The sequence below is a fragment of the Heloderma suspectum genome, chromosome 3, assembly GCF_057233095.1.
Source record: "Heloderma suspectum isolate Gila_16-S chromosome 3, 16-S_ref, whole genome shotgun sequence".
Lineage (NCBI taxonomy): Eukaryota > Metazoa > Chordata > Lepidosauria > Squamata > Helodermatidae > Heloderma > Heloderma suspectum.
The window spans coordinates 80,554,891-80,573,742 of record NC_139460.1 but is presented as its reverse complement, the minus strand read 5'-3'; positions in this window follow the sequence as shown (position 1 = coordinate 80,573,742).

Here is an 18,852-nt window from a genome sequence, read left to right as displayed (position 1 = left end):
ATGTTGTGCTTTTTTGCATTAATGACTGTTTTTCCTTGTGAGCCTGGAACAGCTTTCTGTGGCTGTTGCTGGTTAAAATATCCATCACTGCAAAGCACATGGTCATGAAATGGCCGAGGCGTTTTTGGCTGGAAGGATTGTGACAAGCAGTACTATGAATAACTAAGGTGTCTCTTCAACTCTTAAGCATTGCATTAAGTCAGAAGATGGCAGTCTTCACTCATTAAATACTTTGTAGAGCTGGTAATAGTTCTTGAGGACTTAAACATAAACTATATGGGCAGCTTACTCTGTATATTTAGTGGATGAATTTTAATTTGAAGTGTTGAAAATGTTAATTAAATTCCTTGGGCTTTGAAAGAGGTAATGGCAAAATGGCTGCTAGTGTTTTACTAGTTTGAACAGAACAAATATTCAGTAGCATTATATGTCCCTTGCTGTCCTCTACCCCCACAAAATAAGGACCTTGGGAAATGGACACACAAGAGAAAACCCCATTGTTGCAGTGCTGTCATTATTTTGACAGACAAAATAAACAAGAAGCTTCCAATCATCCATTAATGTTTAATATAACCAGGATATTCAGGTGGTCCATGTGCAGTATGCAATATATATATATATGTATGTATGTATGTATGTATGCTGCCCCATAGCTGAAGCTGTCTGGGTGGTTTACAAAAATAAAAACATTAAAATAAAATATACAAAGTTTAAAAAGCATTTACATAAAAAAACATATGGACCATATATTTAGTATATGGTACTAGGATGGAACATGACATCTTAGGATCTTATTATCCACTTCTTAAAAATAAATAAATACATAAATACATACATACATACATACATACGGTTTCTATCCCTCAAGACTGTACAGCTACATCTTATGTTAAATGTGTTATTCTGCTTTACCTGATAGTTTTTAAAAACAAAAATAGCAGCTACAGTGGTTGGCAATCAGGCAGGCATGGAGGGGGAGTTTAACCCATCCACCCCCAACGTGATGCAGATGCAAATCCCCCTGATGCTGCTATCTGCATTTGGAGCAATGATCCCCTTGGTAAAAGCAACATTGGGAGAGATTCTTGTCAGGATTATTGCACAGGAAAGGGTTAAAAAATTTCTCTGCACTTGCTGTGGTCCTGATACTGGATTGTCCGCTCTGCACACCTGGTATTTTTGTTTTTCTTTTGCTCATTTTTGAATGGAATAACACATTTAACATAACGTCTCATTTGGATTTTGTGGAATCACAGACTTAAGAACTGCCATCTTCCCAATCCAAAGGCCATTAAACGTTGCACACTAGGAGATGCTTGGCAGGTGTAGCCTGCATTACTGTTATGGAGGAAACTGAACTGTTAGTAGAGATGTGAAGTTTTGTGAGGGGCGAACTTGGAAAAACCCAGAAACCAATACAAAAAAAACCCTGTTGTAAAAATGATTCAAAAACAACAACAAAACATTCTGGTGTCCTGTCCACCCACCCCACCCCCACCACATTTAAATGTTTTCCCCCTAGGCTTTCTCATCTCTACCTAGGATGCATGTTTTAATTCTGTTGTAAGTTTTGAACCTGTTCTTCTCATTTTATATTATATTTCAATTGTATTTGTTTTATGAGTCACCCAAATTACCCAGTGTTATGGTGTGTGCAGCAATACAAATTTAGTAAACATATATATACTACAGGTGTACCACAATCCTCTGCATCTTTACTCAGAAATAAGGCTTCCTGTGTTCAGTGGAGCGTATTCCCTAGTAAAGGTGCAATCCTATGCATGTTTAGACAGAAGAAAGTCCTACAACTCCCAGGTTTCCCCAACCAGCCATGTTGGCTGGGGAATGCCGAGAGTTGTAGGGCTTTTTCTGCCTACACATGCATAGGATCGTACCCTAAGTCTGTTTAGGACTTCAGCCTTAGAAGTACAGAAGGAAACTTCAGGCAGGGAGTTACTGAGGCATAAGGGATTACAAATATATGAGAAATATGTGATTACAATGTCTCTGAAAGTTCTTTCATTATTTGTATGCCTTCTCGCATCCCCAGTACCCCATAACTTTTAGCCGCAATTTTTTACTCCACACAGATTAATTTTCACAATGCTTTGCAGTCATTTCCACAGAACAAAGTAATAAGAACAGCATCCTAAAGAAAGTAATATCGCCAGGGCAAGCCTTTCTTTGCATCGTATTGGAAGAGTTCCTTTTGGATTTGAAGAGTGTACTGTTACTATTACTACCATTGCCACAGCCAACAGTAGCAGCATCATTACTTAGGATGTATTTAATGTCAATAGTAGGCCAAATGTTGTACAGAACTTAGATGTGAGATGGCCCTCCACTGATCCAAGGTCTTATGAACTACAATACAATGATAAAGCTGGGACGCTGAGAAAGACAGCAACTGACACATGAAAGCTAAGAATAAGAAACTGATGTTAAGAGGTAATGATCCAAATGATCCATTTTGTTTATTGTGCAGTCTTTGTAGTGGTGGTCAGCTCACCTCAATCCTGGATTCTTTGGAATCATTTAGTGAAGGACCCTGAGACATTCTCAAACTATTCATCATAGCTGTCCAGAATATCTGACACATTTCACAATACACCAACTGTTTCATGCAACATCTTTTAGGTTCATGTCTTCATGATGGTGGTGGTGGTGGTGGTGGTGGTGTGTGTGTGTGTGTGTGTGTGTGTGTTGAGAGTAGGGATGGGCGGAATGCTTACCTGCCATTCCAGGGGTGGGTCCGCGGGGGGGGAGGCGATCCGTTCCTCCCACCCAGAATCCTCTTTGGCTGGCTCCACTCTGCTGCAATTCCGTGGAGCTGACGGCTGGCTCTGAAGCGCTAGTGATATGGCCGCCATGCTGTATCGCTGACTAAAGGGGACTACTGCCTGAGGATGCAAATGGCGTCCCGGATGCCATTTGCAGTCGCAGTACGTCCCCTTCAGCCAGCGATACGGTATGGAGGCCGTATCGCTGGCAATCCGAGCTGGAGGATCTAGCTGAAGAAGATTCCACGCAGAGGCGGGGGTAAGTTTTCTGCTTCACCATGGACTCAAATGAGGCCAGATTCTTTAGAATTCTCCACCATCCCTAGTTGAGAGAGAAGGAGCAAGTGGTCATCATCTTGAGTTGCTAAATCTTTAAATAAATAACAAATCTGCTGGTTGGGGAGAGTATGAGTATGGCATCCAGTTATTTCTTATTAGTCTGGAGTCAGAATTCAGGAGTGGGCAGAGCTCAGGATGGGCCTGGGGGCAGAGCTAGGAAGGAAGCAGAGCTCAGGAGGGCAAAAGTGTACTGCTAGAAAAAAAACCTGTTGGGGAGTGTGAACTTGCCTTGCCTCTCATTTTTGTCCCATCAACTGCCCCAGAACAAAAACATCACAGGCCAGGCCAGGCCAGGCCAGGCCAGTCCCCATCCCCCACCCCCGACACACACACACACGTGCGTCTGTTAAAAACTCTATTGTCTACTTTTTTCCCCAATATATAATGAGGTGGCTTCAATAACTGGTTTATCTTACTCTGACTTTCCAGGAGGATCTCCTAGGTCTCAGGCAGAGGTGGTTCCCAGCTCTGCTACATGAAATCCTTTAAGCAGAGATGCCAGTGGTTGAATTTGGGTCCTTCTTCGTGCAGAGTATATGCTCCAGTAGTGAATTATCAGCGCTCTCAAAAAGTATTAAAGAAAACAAAAATGAAATTGATTCCGGAAAGTATGAATGCATGGGAATTGCAATGTTGAATGCTATTTCTCCATTGACGGCTGCTCTCTTGGTCTTTTATTAATCACCTTGTCTGAATGGTGCACTCTAACCTACAGCAAAATTTCCCATTTAAGTTTACTTTGACTTGGGTATATATAGGCTCCACGGCCACAATTCAGTGATGTGCATATTAGTTCTGCATTCACTCTGTGGTTTATGAGATCTTTTTTTTTCCTCTAGAGGAAAACTGTTCGACTTCCCCTGTTCAACTCTATGCAGAAATATAATAAATGAAAATGTAATTAATATACACACACAAACATATATGTGTGTGTTTTGCAAGTCAAAACAGGCCAATAATGAATAAAAACTCAATGCGCTATCTGGGCTCTATCCACCCAGACAGAACTTCACAGAGACAATTTGTCCTATTTGCTAAGGGACTGGCTTGTAGAAAGTATCTGTAAATGATATTCTGTTCTTGTGAAATAAGCTGATACCATGGAATGTCCTCAAAAAGGGGGGAAATATAGAGCATATGAGAATTGCTATCAGAAAAAAAAAGATACCCAATGGATTCAAGCCTAATATTGTTTTTTAAAAAAAATAAAATTTAACTATTGACATAGTGAAATCTTTTATGCTTCAGCATTATAAATGTCAATACGATACTTCAAAACCCTGAATATTCAATACAGCCCTAAGTTTACTAGACTTTTGTTTCAGATCCACTTGTTCTCTCCCACTCACTTGTTCTCTCCCACTCACTTACTTGTGAATAATGGAAAGACTCTGGCAACTGGTGATAGGATTAGAGGCCATATGTTTGAGGCACAGAATAAAAGTGTCTTGGCCCAAGACCAAGACCAATCAGAGACTGCATTCTTCAGCAGGAGCAGCTCTGATGAGGAGCAGAACCAGTCCCATAAGTCAAGGGGATGTAACAAGGGCCTCCCCTTGACCTCCCCTGCCGAACTCCCCTGGCCAACTCCTGTTTGCTCCCCCTGTTCTCACTCGGGTCACTCGCTGTCTGGGAGCTTGCTTGCTTCTGTAGTCCCCAGACCAGCTGGAGCAGCTTCCTCAGCTGGGAGGCAGGAAACAAACTATAATAAGGTCTGGCTCTCCATGGAACACTAACAGTTCAACCTCCTGTCTGCTAAATTGAACTTTTGATATCAGGACCCTTTCATGGTAAGCCAACAGTTAAATCCCATCAAATACCAGCTGAATCTCCCCAGGACCTTGAAAAGACCCAGTCCTCCATATCTCACAATTGAAATTATACCATGCTTGTCCAGGCTTGCCGAAGCAACCTTGGCTCTGTGCCCACCTCCATCATCCCTGGCCCTGGTGTACTGGTCAAGGAGATGCTTGGCAGGTGTAGCCTGCACTACTGTTATGGAGGAAACTGAACTGTTAGTAGAGATGTGAAGTTTTGTGAGGGGCGAACTTGGAAAAACCCAGAAAACAATACAAAAAAATACCCTGTTGTAAAAATGATTCAAAAACAACAACAAAACATTCTGGTGTCCTGTCCACCCACCTGACACCATCCCCTTACTACACCATCAATATTATACTAGCAAGGTATTATGCTTTAGACATGAAATGAGCAGACACACAGAATTATTTAAAAGATAAACGTTGCAGGCAAAAGGGAGAATGGGTATCCACTAGGGATGTACGAAAGGCACTTACCTTTCACGGATTATGTTTATGGTTTGGGGGGGAGGCATTCCGTCTCTGCCCCCGGAATCCTCGGTTCCTCGCCAGAGGGGGAGGCATTCTGTTCCCCCCCCCCCGGAATCCTGGCCGGCCCGCTGTGCTCCGCAGGGATTCTGCGGAGCCACCAGCCGCTCCGCCAGCAGCCGGACATCCAGCCGCTGGCTAGCAGGGACGCAAATGGCAGCGGTCGTAGCCGCCACCGTTTGCGTCCCTGCAGTCAGCCGTGATAGGCTATGTAAATGTTTATGTAGCCTATCACAGCTGACTTAAAAAAACAACAACAATGTGTGTACGCAAATGGCAGCGGTCACGGCTGCTGCCATTTGTTCCTTATTTTGGCACGTCTTACTCTATGTAAATATTTACGTAGACTAAGACGGCGAAAATAAGGGGAACGCAAATAGCGTAGCAGACGCTATTTGCATTCCTTAGTTTGGGCCGTCTTAGTTTACATAAATATTTACGTAGACTAAGACAGCCCAAACTAAGGAACTAAGGAACGCAAATGGCGGCGGCCGTAGCCGCCGCCATTTGCATACACCTTTTTTTTTTTTTACCCAGTCATTTTAGGCTATGTAAGTTTTTACGTAGCCTAAAACATCTGGGTAAAAAAAAAAAAAGGCGTATGCAAATGGCGGTGGCCATAGCTGCCGCCATTTGCGTATGCCTTTTTTTTTTTTTTTTACCCAGACGTTTTAGGCAATGTAAAAACTTACATAGCCTATCATGTCTTTGTAAAAAAAAACACTAAAAAACTGCAAATGGTGGCGGCGGCAGCCGGTCAGAAGACCAGCCACCGCCACCGAAGCCACCGCCAGAGCTGCCGCTGCCTGGAAGATCCGCCCCAGGTAAGTCTCGTCCCGAGGGGGATCTGTGGGGGGGTGGGGGGGCAGGCTGTTCCACCACAGATTTCAGGGGGCTGAATGCACTGGCATTTGGCCTCACCGTGGTCCGTGGCGGAATTCTCTGCTATCCCTAGATGACTCTCATAACTGGAATACAGCAATTGAAGGATCTAACTTGTTCAAAAAGAACAGGAGGAACAGAAAGGGAGGTGGGGTTGCACTGTGTGTGAAAAATACATATCTCTGCACAGAAATACAGGAGGAGGAGCTTGGTAGCCCCATCGAGAGCATCTGGGTTAAAATAAATGAGGCAAAGAATAAAAGGAACCTGGTGGTCAGAGTCTACCACCAGCCACCCAACCAAGGAGAAGATGAGGATGAAACTTTTGAAAAGCAAATAGAGAATGTTTTAAGGAAGCATGACGTAGTAGTAATGGGGGACTTTAATTTCATCGATATTTGTTGGGAGACAAATTCTGCAAAACATGGCCCCTCCAGAAACTTCCTGACTTGTGTGGTGGATAACTAAGGGTGTACAAAACCCCACTTATCTGGCTCAGCGGGGTTCCGCAGGTGGGGGGAGGCAATCCATTCCTCCCCCCCCCGGAATCCTGCCCAGCTGGCTCCGCTCCGCAGCCAGGCCACAGAGCCACCGGCTGGGCCAACCTGCAGCAGGGGCCCCAGCTGCTGCCAGGCTGGTGTGGACACAAATGGCGTCCTGTGTAGGGGACTCCATTTGCATCCCTACGCCAGCTACTTTATCCACTAAGTCATCTCTGTTGGTTAGGATCAAGTCAAGGATAGCCGATCCTGTAGTTCCTTCCTCTACTTTCTGTAGGAGGAAGTTATCCATAGGCATGGCGGAGAATTCATGGCAGAGAATACGTAAGTATTTACATAGCCTATCACGGTCATTCAAAAGACGCGAATGGCGGCTGCAGACGTGGCTGCCATTCGAGGAGCACTAGAATGGCCGACAAAGGTAGGCTCCGTTCCGGGCCCATTTCCTGGGTTTGTGGGGGCTGGGGGCTTTGTTCCACCATGGATTTTGGGGGGCCGAATGCGCTGGCATTCAGCCTCACCGAGATACGTGGCAGAATTCTCCGCCATGCCTACAGATAACTTCCTCCTACAGAAAGTAGAGGAAGGAACTAGAGGATCGGCTATCCTTGACTTGATCCTAACCAACAGAGATGACTTAGTGAATAAAGTAGCAGTTAGGGGAACTCTGGGGGAAAGCGACCATGTTGCACTTCAGTTCTTGGTTCTAAGGGAAGCAAAAGCCGAGTGTAGTCAAACGCGTACCCTGGATTTTAGGAAAGCCAGTTTTAATAAACTCAGAACAATGATTAGTAAGGTCCCATGGCAAGCGACTCTAATGAGAAAAGGAGTCCAAGATGAGTGGGAGCTTTTAAAAAAGGAAATTCTCAAGGCACAATTACAAACAATTCCAACAAGAAGAAAAAGGTGAAAGACAACAGAAGAAGCCAATGTGGCTTCACAAAAAGCTTAGAGATGACCTGAAAACTAAAAAGGACACATATAGGAAGTGGAAAGAAGGCCAAGTAACCAAGGAAGAGTACAGGCAGGTTGCACAGAATTGCAGGGATGGCATCAGGAAGGCTAAAGCTGAGAACAAGCTGGTGTTAGCGAGGGATGCTAAAAGCATCAAAAAGGCTTTCTTCAGCTACATGCATAGTAAAAGACAGAGGAAAGAAATGGTGGTTCAGCTATTAAATAAGGATGGCAAAATTATAACAGATGACAAAGAAAAGGCAGAGCCAATTCCTACTTTGGCTCAGTCTTCTCCCAAAAGAGGGTCTATGACCCCCCTGGCAAAGATGAAGTACAGGCTGAAGGGGCAGGATTGCAGCTTGAGATCGATAGGCATACGGTCAAGGAACACCTGATTACTTTGAATGAGTTCAAATCTCCACGGCCAGATGAACTGCATCCTAGAGTCATAAAGGAACTGGCAGAAGAACTCTCAGAACTGCTGTCTATTCTCTTTGAGAAATCATGGAGGACGGGGGAAGTGCCAGATGACTGGAGGAGGGTTAATGCTGTCCCTGTATTTCAAAAAGGGTAAAAAGGAGGAACCTGGGAACTACAGACCAGTCAGTCTGACATCAATCCCTGGGAAAATTCTGGAGCAGATGATAAAGCAATCCATCTGGAAGCACTTTGAAAACAATGCAGTGATTACTCGAAGCCAACATGGATTTGTCAAGAACAAATCCTGCCAGACGAATCTGATCTCATTTTTTGATCAAGTCACCTCCCTTTTGGGCTGTGGGAATGCTATGGACATAATCCACCTTGGCTTCAGCAAACCTTTTGACGAAGTGCCCCATGATCTCCTGATGAGCAAACTATCTCAAAGTGGGCTAGATGAAACAACGATCTGGTGGATCCACGGTTGGCTTCAGAATCAGACTCAATGGGTACTTATCAATGTGACCTTCTCAAACTTGGGAGAGATAATGAGTGGGGTACCTCAGGGCTCAGTCCTGGGCCCAGTGCTCTTCAACATTTTTATTAATGACTTGGAGGAGGAAGTGCAGGGAATGCTAATCAGATTTGCAGATGACACAAAATTGGGCGGGATAGCTAATACTTTGGAAGACAGAAACAAAATTCAAAGTGATCTTGACAGACTGGAGCGCTGGGCAGAAAACAACAGAATGCAATTGAATAGGGATAAATGCCAAGTTGTGCATCTAGGAAAAAGAAACCAAATGCACAGTTACAAGATGGGGGATACGTGGCTCAACAACACTACAAGCGAGAAGGATCTTGGAATTGTTGTTGATCACATGCTGAATATGAGCCAACAATGTGATGTGGCTGCAAAAAAGGCAAATGCTTTTTTGAGCTGCATTAATAGAAGCATAGCTTCCAAATCCTAGGAAGTACTAGTTCCCCTCTACTCAGCACTGGCTAGTAGGGATGTATGAAAGTCACTTACCTTTGGCGGATTATGTTGATGGTGGGGGGGAGGCATTCCGTCCCTCCCCCTGGAATCCTTGCCGGGGGGGAGGCGATCCGTTCCTCCCCCTGGAATCCTCCATGGCTGGCTGTGCTCCGCAGCAGCTCTGCGGAGCAGCCAGCCAGGCCCAGCCAGGCCAGAACTGTCTGCAGCCGGATTTCCGGCCATGGAGGGCTCTGAGGAAAAAAAAAAACATGTATGCAAATGGCGGCAGCCATAGCCGCCGTCATTTGCGTATGCCTTTTTTTTTTTACCCAGACGTTTTAGACTATGTAAAAACTTATGTCGCCTATCATGTCTTTGTAAAAAAAAACACAACTGCAAATGGCAGCGGCGGCAGCTGGTCAGAAGACCAGCCGCCGCAGCCAAAGCTGCCGCCGGAGCCACCGCTGCCTGGAAGATCCACCCCAGGTAAGTCTTGTCCTGGGGGAAATCCGTGGGGGGGGTGGGGGGGCAGGCCGTTCCGCCACAGATTTCGAGAATTCCGTGATCCATGGTGGAATTCTCTGCCATCCCCACTGGCTAGCCTCATCTGGAGTACTGTGTCCAGTTCTGGGCACCACACTTTAAGCAGGATGCAGACAAACTGGAGAGGGTTCAGAGGAGGGCAACAAAGATGATCAGGGGACTGGAAACAAAGCCCTATGAAGAGAGACTGAAAGAACTGGGCATGTTTAGCCTTGAGAAGAGAAGACTGAGGGGAGATACAATAGCGTTCTTCAAGTACTTGAAACGTAAGGTTGTTACAGAGAAGAAGGCCAGGATCTCTTCTCCATCATCCCAGAGTGCAGGACACGGATTAATGGGCTCAAGTGACAGGAAGCCAGATTCCGGCTGAACATCAGGAAAAACTTCCTGACTGTAAGAGCAATATGACAATGGAACCAATTACCTAGGGAGGTGGTGGGATCTCCCACACTGGAGGCATTCAAGACGAGGCTGGACAGCCATCTGTCAGGGATGCTCTGACCTGGATTCCTGCATTGAGCAGGGGGTTGGACTCGATGGCCCTGTAGGCCCCTTCCAACCCTACTATTCTATGATTCTATGATCCCCCACCTGGATGCAGGACCCTTTCTGAGCTATCACCAAGATGACTGGGTGTACCTCTTACTCCTAGTGGAGTTCACCTACAATCCCATCACACCTCTACAGGGCATAGCCCTTTCTATGCAAACTATGGCTACATTCCATGGGATCACCCATACACTCCTGCCACATCTCTTGTCCCTTCTGCCTAGGGATGTCGGAGAAATCCTTCACAGACTCCAGTGAGGCCAGACTCTCTTGAATCTGGCCCCCCGAAGTCCGTGGAGGATCGGATCTCCTACCTCTGCCTCCCCGCAAAGTCCTCGCTGGCCGGATCCTGCCTGCTGCCGTCTCCGAAGCCCCAGCAATACGGCAGCCATTGCCGTCTCGCTGGTTGGACTGACGGACTGTGGATGCAAATGGCATCTGCTACTCTATTTACGTCCCTGCTCTTTGACGTGATAGGCTACATACATCTTTACATAGCCTATTGCATGAAAAAACAGGTATGCAAATGGCATATTTGCATCCCTGTTCCTTCACGCAATAGGCTATATAAAGATTTACATAGCCTATCACATCAAAAAGCAGGGACGCAAATGGCATCTGCTATGCCGGACACCATTTGCATCTGCAGTATGTCAGTCCAGCCACCGATTTGGCAATGGCGGCCGTATTGCTGGGGCTTTGGAGCCATCTGGCGGCTCCATGGAATCGCCACAGAGCGGAGCCAGCCAGCCAGGATTCTGGGGAGGAGGGATGAATCACCTCCCCCCCCAGCAGACACCACAAAACAGAATGGGGTGAGTATTTCATACACCCCTACTTCTGCCAACAACCGGGTAACTCATATCCAGGAGACGTAAGCAGAGCTCACCTGCCACTTGGAACAGGCCAAGGCTGCCTATAAGAAACAAGTGGATGGATGACACCAGGAAGGGTGCATAAGTTCTGGCTCTCCATGGAACACTACTGGTCCAATCACCCATCTGCTAAGCTGGACTTTCGATATCAGGACCCTTTCCTGGTAAGCCAACAGTTAAGTCCCGTCACATTCCAGCTGGATCTCCCTGTGACCTTGAAAATTCACCCAGTCTTCCATGTCTCGCAATTGAAATTATACTATGCTAACTCCTTTCCAGACTTGCCTGACCAACCTTACCTCTCCACCCACCCCCATCATCCCTGGCTCTGGTGTTCTAGTCAAGGACACCTGCCTCCCATGTCCTGGACCTAACAGCCATGGATTGCAACTTCCTTTCAGATGGTTTTATTAGAGTTTTGATGGTGGCAGCAGAATTTAAGGGAAAAATGGGAATTTATAATACAGTCTGAGATAGGATTAGTTAGCCAGATCTTATCTTACACAGTTTGGGAAGGTTTGGTAGGATAAAAACTCACAGGTAGGAATGGGAGAATCAGTTAATCTTTTTGGGATTGGTGAGATTTTCTGAACTCTACCTTGATGCTCTGATTGCCTTACTCCCGTTTTTGATTGCAATCTGTTTTTTCTTTTTATTCAAATGGGGAAAGTGCACTAACATTTTTTAGAAGTATGCACCAAAATGTGTGCTTTCCCCTCATAGACTGTAACATGAAAAAACATATTTTCTTTAAAATGTGCATTTTTCAAATGCAAGTTCAGGAACATGCAAGCTTCCTTAAAAACAAATGAAAGAAAGAAACGTGCTGGTGTTGACGGATGCAAATAGGGCAAATTCAAGTAAAAAATGACACAAAATGAAATTCTCATACAACCCTATTCACAGGTAGGTGGCATTATTTTCTTCCACAGACAGTGTGGCGGAAAGAGACAGAGAAGAGTAGAGGACCAGAAACAGTTGTCCAAGGAACCCCGATAAAGAAAGGGAAAGCAGAGGAAGAGCATGGAAATATTGCATGTTGTTTTCACCTGTGTGTTTCTTTTGCCATGTAACAATATTTATTTATTTATTTCTAACATTTTTATATTGCCCTCAGTTCAAAACTTCTGCTCAGAAGCTTTATTATTGTCTCAAATTCAGTATGTCCAAGTCCAGACCTCTCATCTTTTCTCCCAGACCCTCTTCTACTCATTGACTGTCCTTAGCATTGACAATGTCACCAAACAGGCATAAAACCTTGGCTTTATCCTTGACTCCTCTATTGCCTCTCATATCCACATTGCTTCTCTCTTTATGAGACTGCAAGAACACAGCCCATTATCGCACTCTACTCAGCAAACAATCTGGTCCGGGCTCTGATATGGCAATCTTCTCTCCGGTCTTCAAAGTCTCACCTTAGCATCCTCATGCCTTACACTTTGCTGCCAAAATCTCATAATTCTGATCACATGATATCCCTCCTTAAATCCCTACACTCACTTCCTGTCTGCCTCTGGATCCTGTCTGCCTCTGGATCTAACACAAGTTCCTTGTCCTTGCCTTCAGAGCCTTCCATGGCCTTGCCTCCTCTCATGTCTCCACTCTTATATCCTGATACATCCCTGCCCATGACCTATGTTCCTCTAGCTCTACCACCATCACCTATTGAAAGGTTTCCTGCTTTCTCAAAAATCTCTGCTCTTTCTCCCTTCCTGCTTCATATGCTTGAAACGGCTCCCAGACACATGTGCAATGCCAACTCTCACTTCTTTCAATCCCTTCCCAAGACCCCTTTTCCATGAGCCCATTGGTTCATCTCCTTAGCTGCCATGCCCTACTGCAGCTAAGCCTGTAACCAAGCCTAAGAGTATGCAACTGAAACAATTGCATATTTTCCCTATTTATCCCTATGCCCACTTTTCTCCCCTTCCTCTGTTTCCCTTGTGTTGAATTACAGACTGTGAACTCCTTGAATCAGGAACCTGCCTCATGTATTCAGTCCTCTTGGATACAGATGGCACTAAACCCCCCACAAATAAATAATATACATGCATCGTATATGTACACGATATTCATTATCATGTAAAATTTCTTTTGTCCACTTCCTTTCTTTAACAGCTGAGCTGAAATTGCAAAGTTCAGTCCTGTGAACTTCAAAGTCAAGTATGAACAAGTATGAAATATCAGACTACTGCAATCTCCCATCTGTCCTCCTCAGTAGACATTTCTGCTAATCCCTTCTACCTTTCCCATCACCATAATCATATTGTTCATCTTCTTAAATCTCTTCAATATATCCCTAAAAGTATGGCATGCCAGCTTCTAGGTTTAGTGCTTGAATAGTTCTTCCACTGATTATGTCCCTTTTCTATAAGATTATCTAAAAATGAAAATGCATTATTTTTCAGTTCCTTTAGACACCTGACATTTGCTGGTTTTGTGGATGCATTTGTTTGCAATACTTATTTTCTTTTACATAGTTGGTATACCAAATGGTGTTGGTATTAGGGATGTACGAATCCCTTACCTTGTTCTGGTCTGGGGCATCCGTGGTGTGGGGGAGGCGATCCATCCCTTCCCCCGGAATCCTCCCTGGCCAGCTCCACTCCATGGCGAGTCTGCGGAGCTGCCAGCCAGGGCCACCCGCAGCAGCTGGACCTCCATCCGCTGCTGGGCTGCTGCCGCAAATGGCAACTGCCATACTGGCCGCCATTTGCATCCCTGTGTTAGCCGTGATAGGCTACGTATATATTTACGTAGCCTATCACGAAAACAGCAGGGATGCAAATGGCATAGCTGACGCTATTTGCGTCCCTGCTCTTTGCTGTGATAGGCTACGTAAATACTTACATAGCCTATCATGGCTAAAGTAGGGAGGGAAATGGCGGCCGCAGACCAGGGGCAGCAGATGGACCAGACGGCCAACACAAGGTAAGATCCGTCCCGGGGAAGTTTCGCGGGGTGGCGGGGGGGATTGCTCCATTCCGCCATGGACTCCTGTGAGGCTGGATTCTTTAGAATCCAGCCCCACTGGAATCTGTGGTGGAATTCTCTAACATACCTAGCTGGTATAGGTCAAAATCCTACTTTTGATCTCATTCATACATTTTATTGAACATTCAGTGAATGCTCTAATGGATAGTAGTGCATAAGACTTTTGTGCTTATTAATACCAACACACACATGCACGCACACACACACACACACACACACACCAGTATTTGACATTTATTCATATTCTATTTTAAACTTTTCTTTTATGTGTCATATATTTATAAAATCTTATAAGCCAAAGTTCTCAGATTTAAACCACAAAGTAGAAAACACTTTCAAATGTATAAGCTGAGTGAATTTTGTGGTGTCTTTTTACAGTCGCATTATTGATGTAACTTTCCTTAACTGCCTTTGGCTGCAATCCCATATATACTTATGTGACAGTAAGCCCTATTGAACTTCTGAGTAGACATGCATAGGTTTGCTCTATTCATATATAACAGGATTCATCATGGTGACACAAAGGGGATGGGGGTGGAGGGGATAAGCTTTGCTGAGTTTCCAACTAATTATTCTGGGAAACCTCTAACTGATAATGTGCAAAATGAATAATATGCAGAATTTGAGTATATAGGGTACTGGGTAGAAGACCCCAGTGATATAGCATATCCCAAGTGCCTTCATGGGAGCTTTATTTACAAAGTTAGATAAATTAAGTTCATTGGAAATATAAAATGCTGACTTTGAAGAAGGATCTTATAAATACCTTTGGGACTTCTGCAAAAGCAAAACAAACAAAAACCTAAAACACTTCAAACTACTTGGTAAATCAAATCTTTCTTCAGAAAAGATCCCTACAATTCCTTGGGAAAATATTTGGCACCATAATGCTATCACTTATTTTCATTCCTTGTACAGTACTTCTGCTAATGTCTAATGACATATTCAATAAATAATTTTATGTTACTGTTCTTTGGTAAAAAGGAAAATTTTATTTTTCCCCTTTTAAATAGCTACTTTATTTTTTCATACTATTCATCTTCTCTTTATAAGTTGGCAGGAATGCAACAATAAATGCCCAGAAGAAAAGCTTGAAAATTAAGGAACTGAAATTATTTCAGTACAGTAGCTTAGCTCAGCTGCAACCCAAAATAGACATGGTATTTGAGAGAAAGGTATTGCAGCTAATAATTCAGATGCACCCCAAAAAACCCTGTACAGCTACATGAACATTAGATCTTGCTAGTCAGTAACTACTTTTTAAATCAAAAAATATAATACCCATCAATAGGTGAGCATTGTTGAAGTGATGAAATATTTAAATATGAAAGGATGAGATCCATCTCATGACACAGGTAGTTTTGTTTTCTATGAAATGGTTAAGATAATGACGTTTGTTAAAGGAGCAATCCCATGCATATGTTCCTTGGGATGCCAGTGATGGGCCATTGGATGCAGCATTGCTCTTCTTTGCCCTTTTGAGGGGACAGTGTCAACAGAACAAGGGAGCTTTGGATTTGGTGATTCCAAGGCCTTCCATGAACCACCCCCAATATGCCCCTGACAAGTCCTTTTTTACCACCTAATGCAGGTGGAGGTGCGACAGTACAGCAGTGAAGGCAATGGAGCTTGCCACTATCATCCAGAGTGGATCTCCACAAGTAGACCTCCCTTTTCATGGAGCTGAAGTACTTATTTTTCCTTCCCATTGAAAACAATGGCAGGTAAAATAAACAGGAAGAAAAGATGGTGGGGGACAAACTTGTGCTTGAAAAAATGCAAACATTAAAGAGATGGACAGATCCATCCATCTTTACTTTTCCAGTGGAGAATTCCATGTGTGGAAGGTAGAGGGAGGAAATTTTAACTGGTTGTCCCTTCCCACTTCATCCCCCTGCACTCCTCATCCAAATCTACTCCAGAGAGTTGGGGATAGGGATGTCAGAGAATTCCACCACGGATCTCGGTGAGGCCAAATGCCAGTGCATTTGGCCCCCTGAAATCCATGGTGGAACGAAGCCCCCGCAACCCGCGAAAGGCACACGAAATGGGACACCTACCTGCTGCCATTCGCGCTGCTTTGCGAATGGTGGCTGCATCCGCATCCGCCATTCGCTTCATCAGTATAGCCGTGAAAGGCTACGTAAATACTTATAGCTGTAGCTGCCGCCATTTGTGACCCTGTATTTTGCCATGATTGGCTGCGTAAGTATTTTTGCCATTTATTCATGGCAAAAAAAAGGGAAAGCAAATGGCGGCGGCTACGGTGGCCGCCATTTGCGTTCCCTTTTTTTTGCCGTTGATAGGGTACGTAAATATTTATATAGCCTATCTCGGCAAAAAAAAAGGGAACGCAAATGGCAGCCGCTGTAGCCGCTGCCATTTGCGTTCACTTTTTTTGGTGTTTTTTGCCGTGATAGGCTATGTAAATATTTATGTAGCCTATCATGGCAAAATACAGGGATGCAAATGGCAGCGGCTACGGCTGCTGCCATTTGTGTCCCTGCAGGCCCCCCAGCAGCTGGATGTCTAGCTGTGGGCAGCCCTGGCTGGCGGCTCCATGGAATTACCACAGAGGAGAGCTGGCCAGAGAGAATTTTGGGGGGAGGGACGGAGCGCCTCCCCCCCACACACAAATGTCACCCTTCGAAAAGGTAAGTGAGTTTCGTACATCCCTAGTTGGGGACCCTTTGGGAATCTGAGAGGTTGGACAGTGGGCAGAGTGGCTGCAAGAGAAAGGGAGGATTTGCAGAAATCACTTCGTCAGATCACAGAGCCTTCTATGAGGGACACAACTGGATGCAACCCAAAATATATCTATCTCTGCTTTCAAAAGTATACAGAAGTGTATTCTTTTTGGCTGAAAATTGAATTTTTCTTATTTTATTTAAAAAAAAATATGCTGCCCTTCATCTTCTGATGCTAGGGCAGTATACAAAATGTAATTTAAAAATACCAGTATAATATACAATAAAAACAATAAAACAACATCAGCTACAAAACCAAAAAAGGGCAGGGAATACATAAAAGTGATTATTCACTTAACCAGCTTAGGGCAGAATCCTATGGGGATAGGCGGCCACCTCCAAACTCGGAGGCAACCGCCTATCCAATGCAGGGCAGGAGAAGCATGGAGGGAATCGTTCCCTCTGTGCTTCTCCTTCCCTGCATCTGCAGCTAGACAGCCGATTTTGGCTATCTAGCCTCAGGAAGGTGGAGCAGGGGAGGAGGCTGCCAGACAACACATAGTATGTGTCATACTAGCATTTCCACCTTCCCCACCCTGGAACCCCCCCCCCATTTTGGCCACTCCATGCTCCTCTTCCAAGGGGGGAGTGCGGGGCCATTCCGCACTGCCTGCTAGGCAGGGGGGAAGGGGGGGAAGGTTGGTGCCCAGAAAACCACATGGCCGTCTAGCCACTGACTAGTGGCCATAGGATTTGTCCCTCCATAAACCAGTTTGAAATGTCTTTGCCAACAATTAGGCTTTGACCTTGTGTCAAAAAGAATATAAGGCCTGTGCCAGTCATACCTCCATGGGGAAGATGTTCCACAATCAGGGTGCCACAACACACAGAAGGCTCTCTCCCTTCTTGGCATATAACATACCAATGGTACTTGAACAAAGCCTCCCCTGATGATCTTAAAGCCTGGGCAGACTGGTATAGCAAATCGGGATGTCTGGCATGGGGAAATCCAACCCTATTGGCACTCAACATATTTCCTTGGAGCTCCAGGCTTGCTTCGTGTTTGCAAGCTGAGCCCTGGGCTCCCCACCAGAACTTGTGGACTCTGCATGTCTCCCTTCTCCCTGCCATGGCCCCAGCAGGGAGAAGGGAGACTTGCGCACAATGACCAGCAGAGTTTTGCATAAAAGACTCTCTTCTTTGCATAAAAGTGATGAGTTTTAATGGATCCTGGATTTGTTTAATGGTTTGGCTGATTGCTCAAAGTTGGTTTTAGATATATGTTGTCTCTGTGTATACTGACTATTTGTGTGTGTTTTTATGTTCTTAAATTTTGCTTGTTGTATGTATTTTGTAATGTTTTAACCTTTGTAAACCACCCAGACAACTTTGGCTATGGGGTGATATAGAAATGTAATAAATACAATAATAAAATAAAATGACCAGAGCTGGAATTTCCTGTCATTGTGTGTAAAAAATTTCCCTTCTCCCTGCTGGGGTCCCAGCAGGGAGAAGGGAGGTTTTTGTGCATAATAACTAAGGACTGGAATTGCCCGCCGCTGGTCATTGCACGCGAGTCTTCCTTCTCCCTGTCCACACCCCAGCAAGGAGAAGGGAAACGTTTAGGCACAATGACAGGCAGTGGGCAATTCCAGTGCCAGTCATTTTGCATAAATATCTCCCTTCTCCATGCTGGGGCACGGACAGGGAGAAGGGAGACTTTTCCGCACAATGACTGGTGGTGGCAGGAAGGGCAGCACCATGGCTCCTTCCCTCGCTGCCACCGCCACTGCTGCAATTGCCCACTGGCCGCTCTGCACAACTCTCTCGAGCAAGAGGGTTGCATACAGCAGCCGGCAATAGCGACGGCAATGGCAAAGTCTGTGAGCTGCCCCAACTACTCCAACATCTCTGATAGCAAAACTTGAGCAAAATATTACAGTATCAGCTTATTTGACATCTTTGAAATCGTGCTATGTCCAGATGTACTCATGAAGATGAG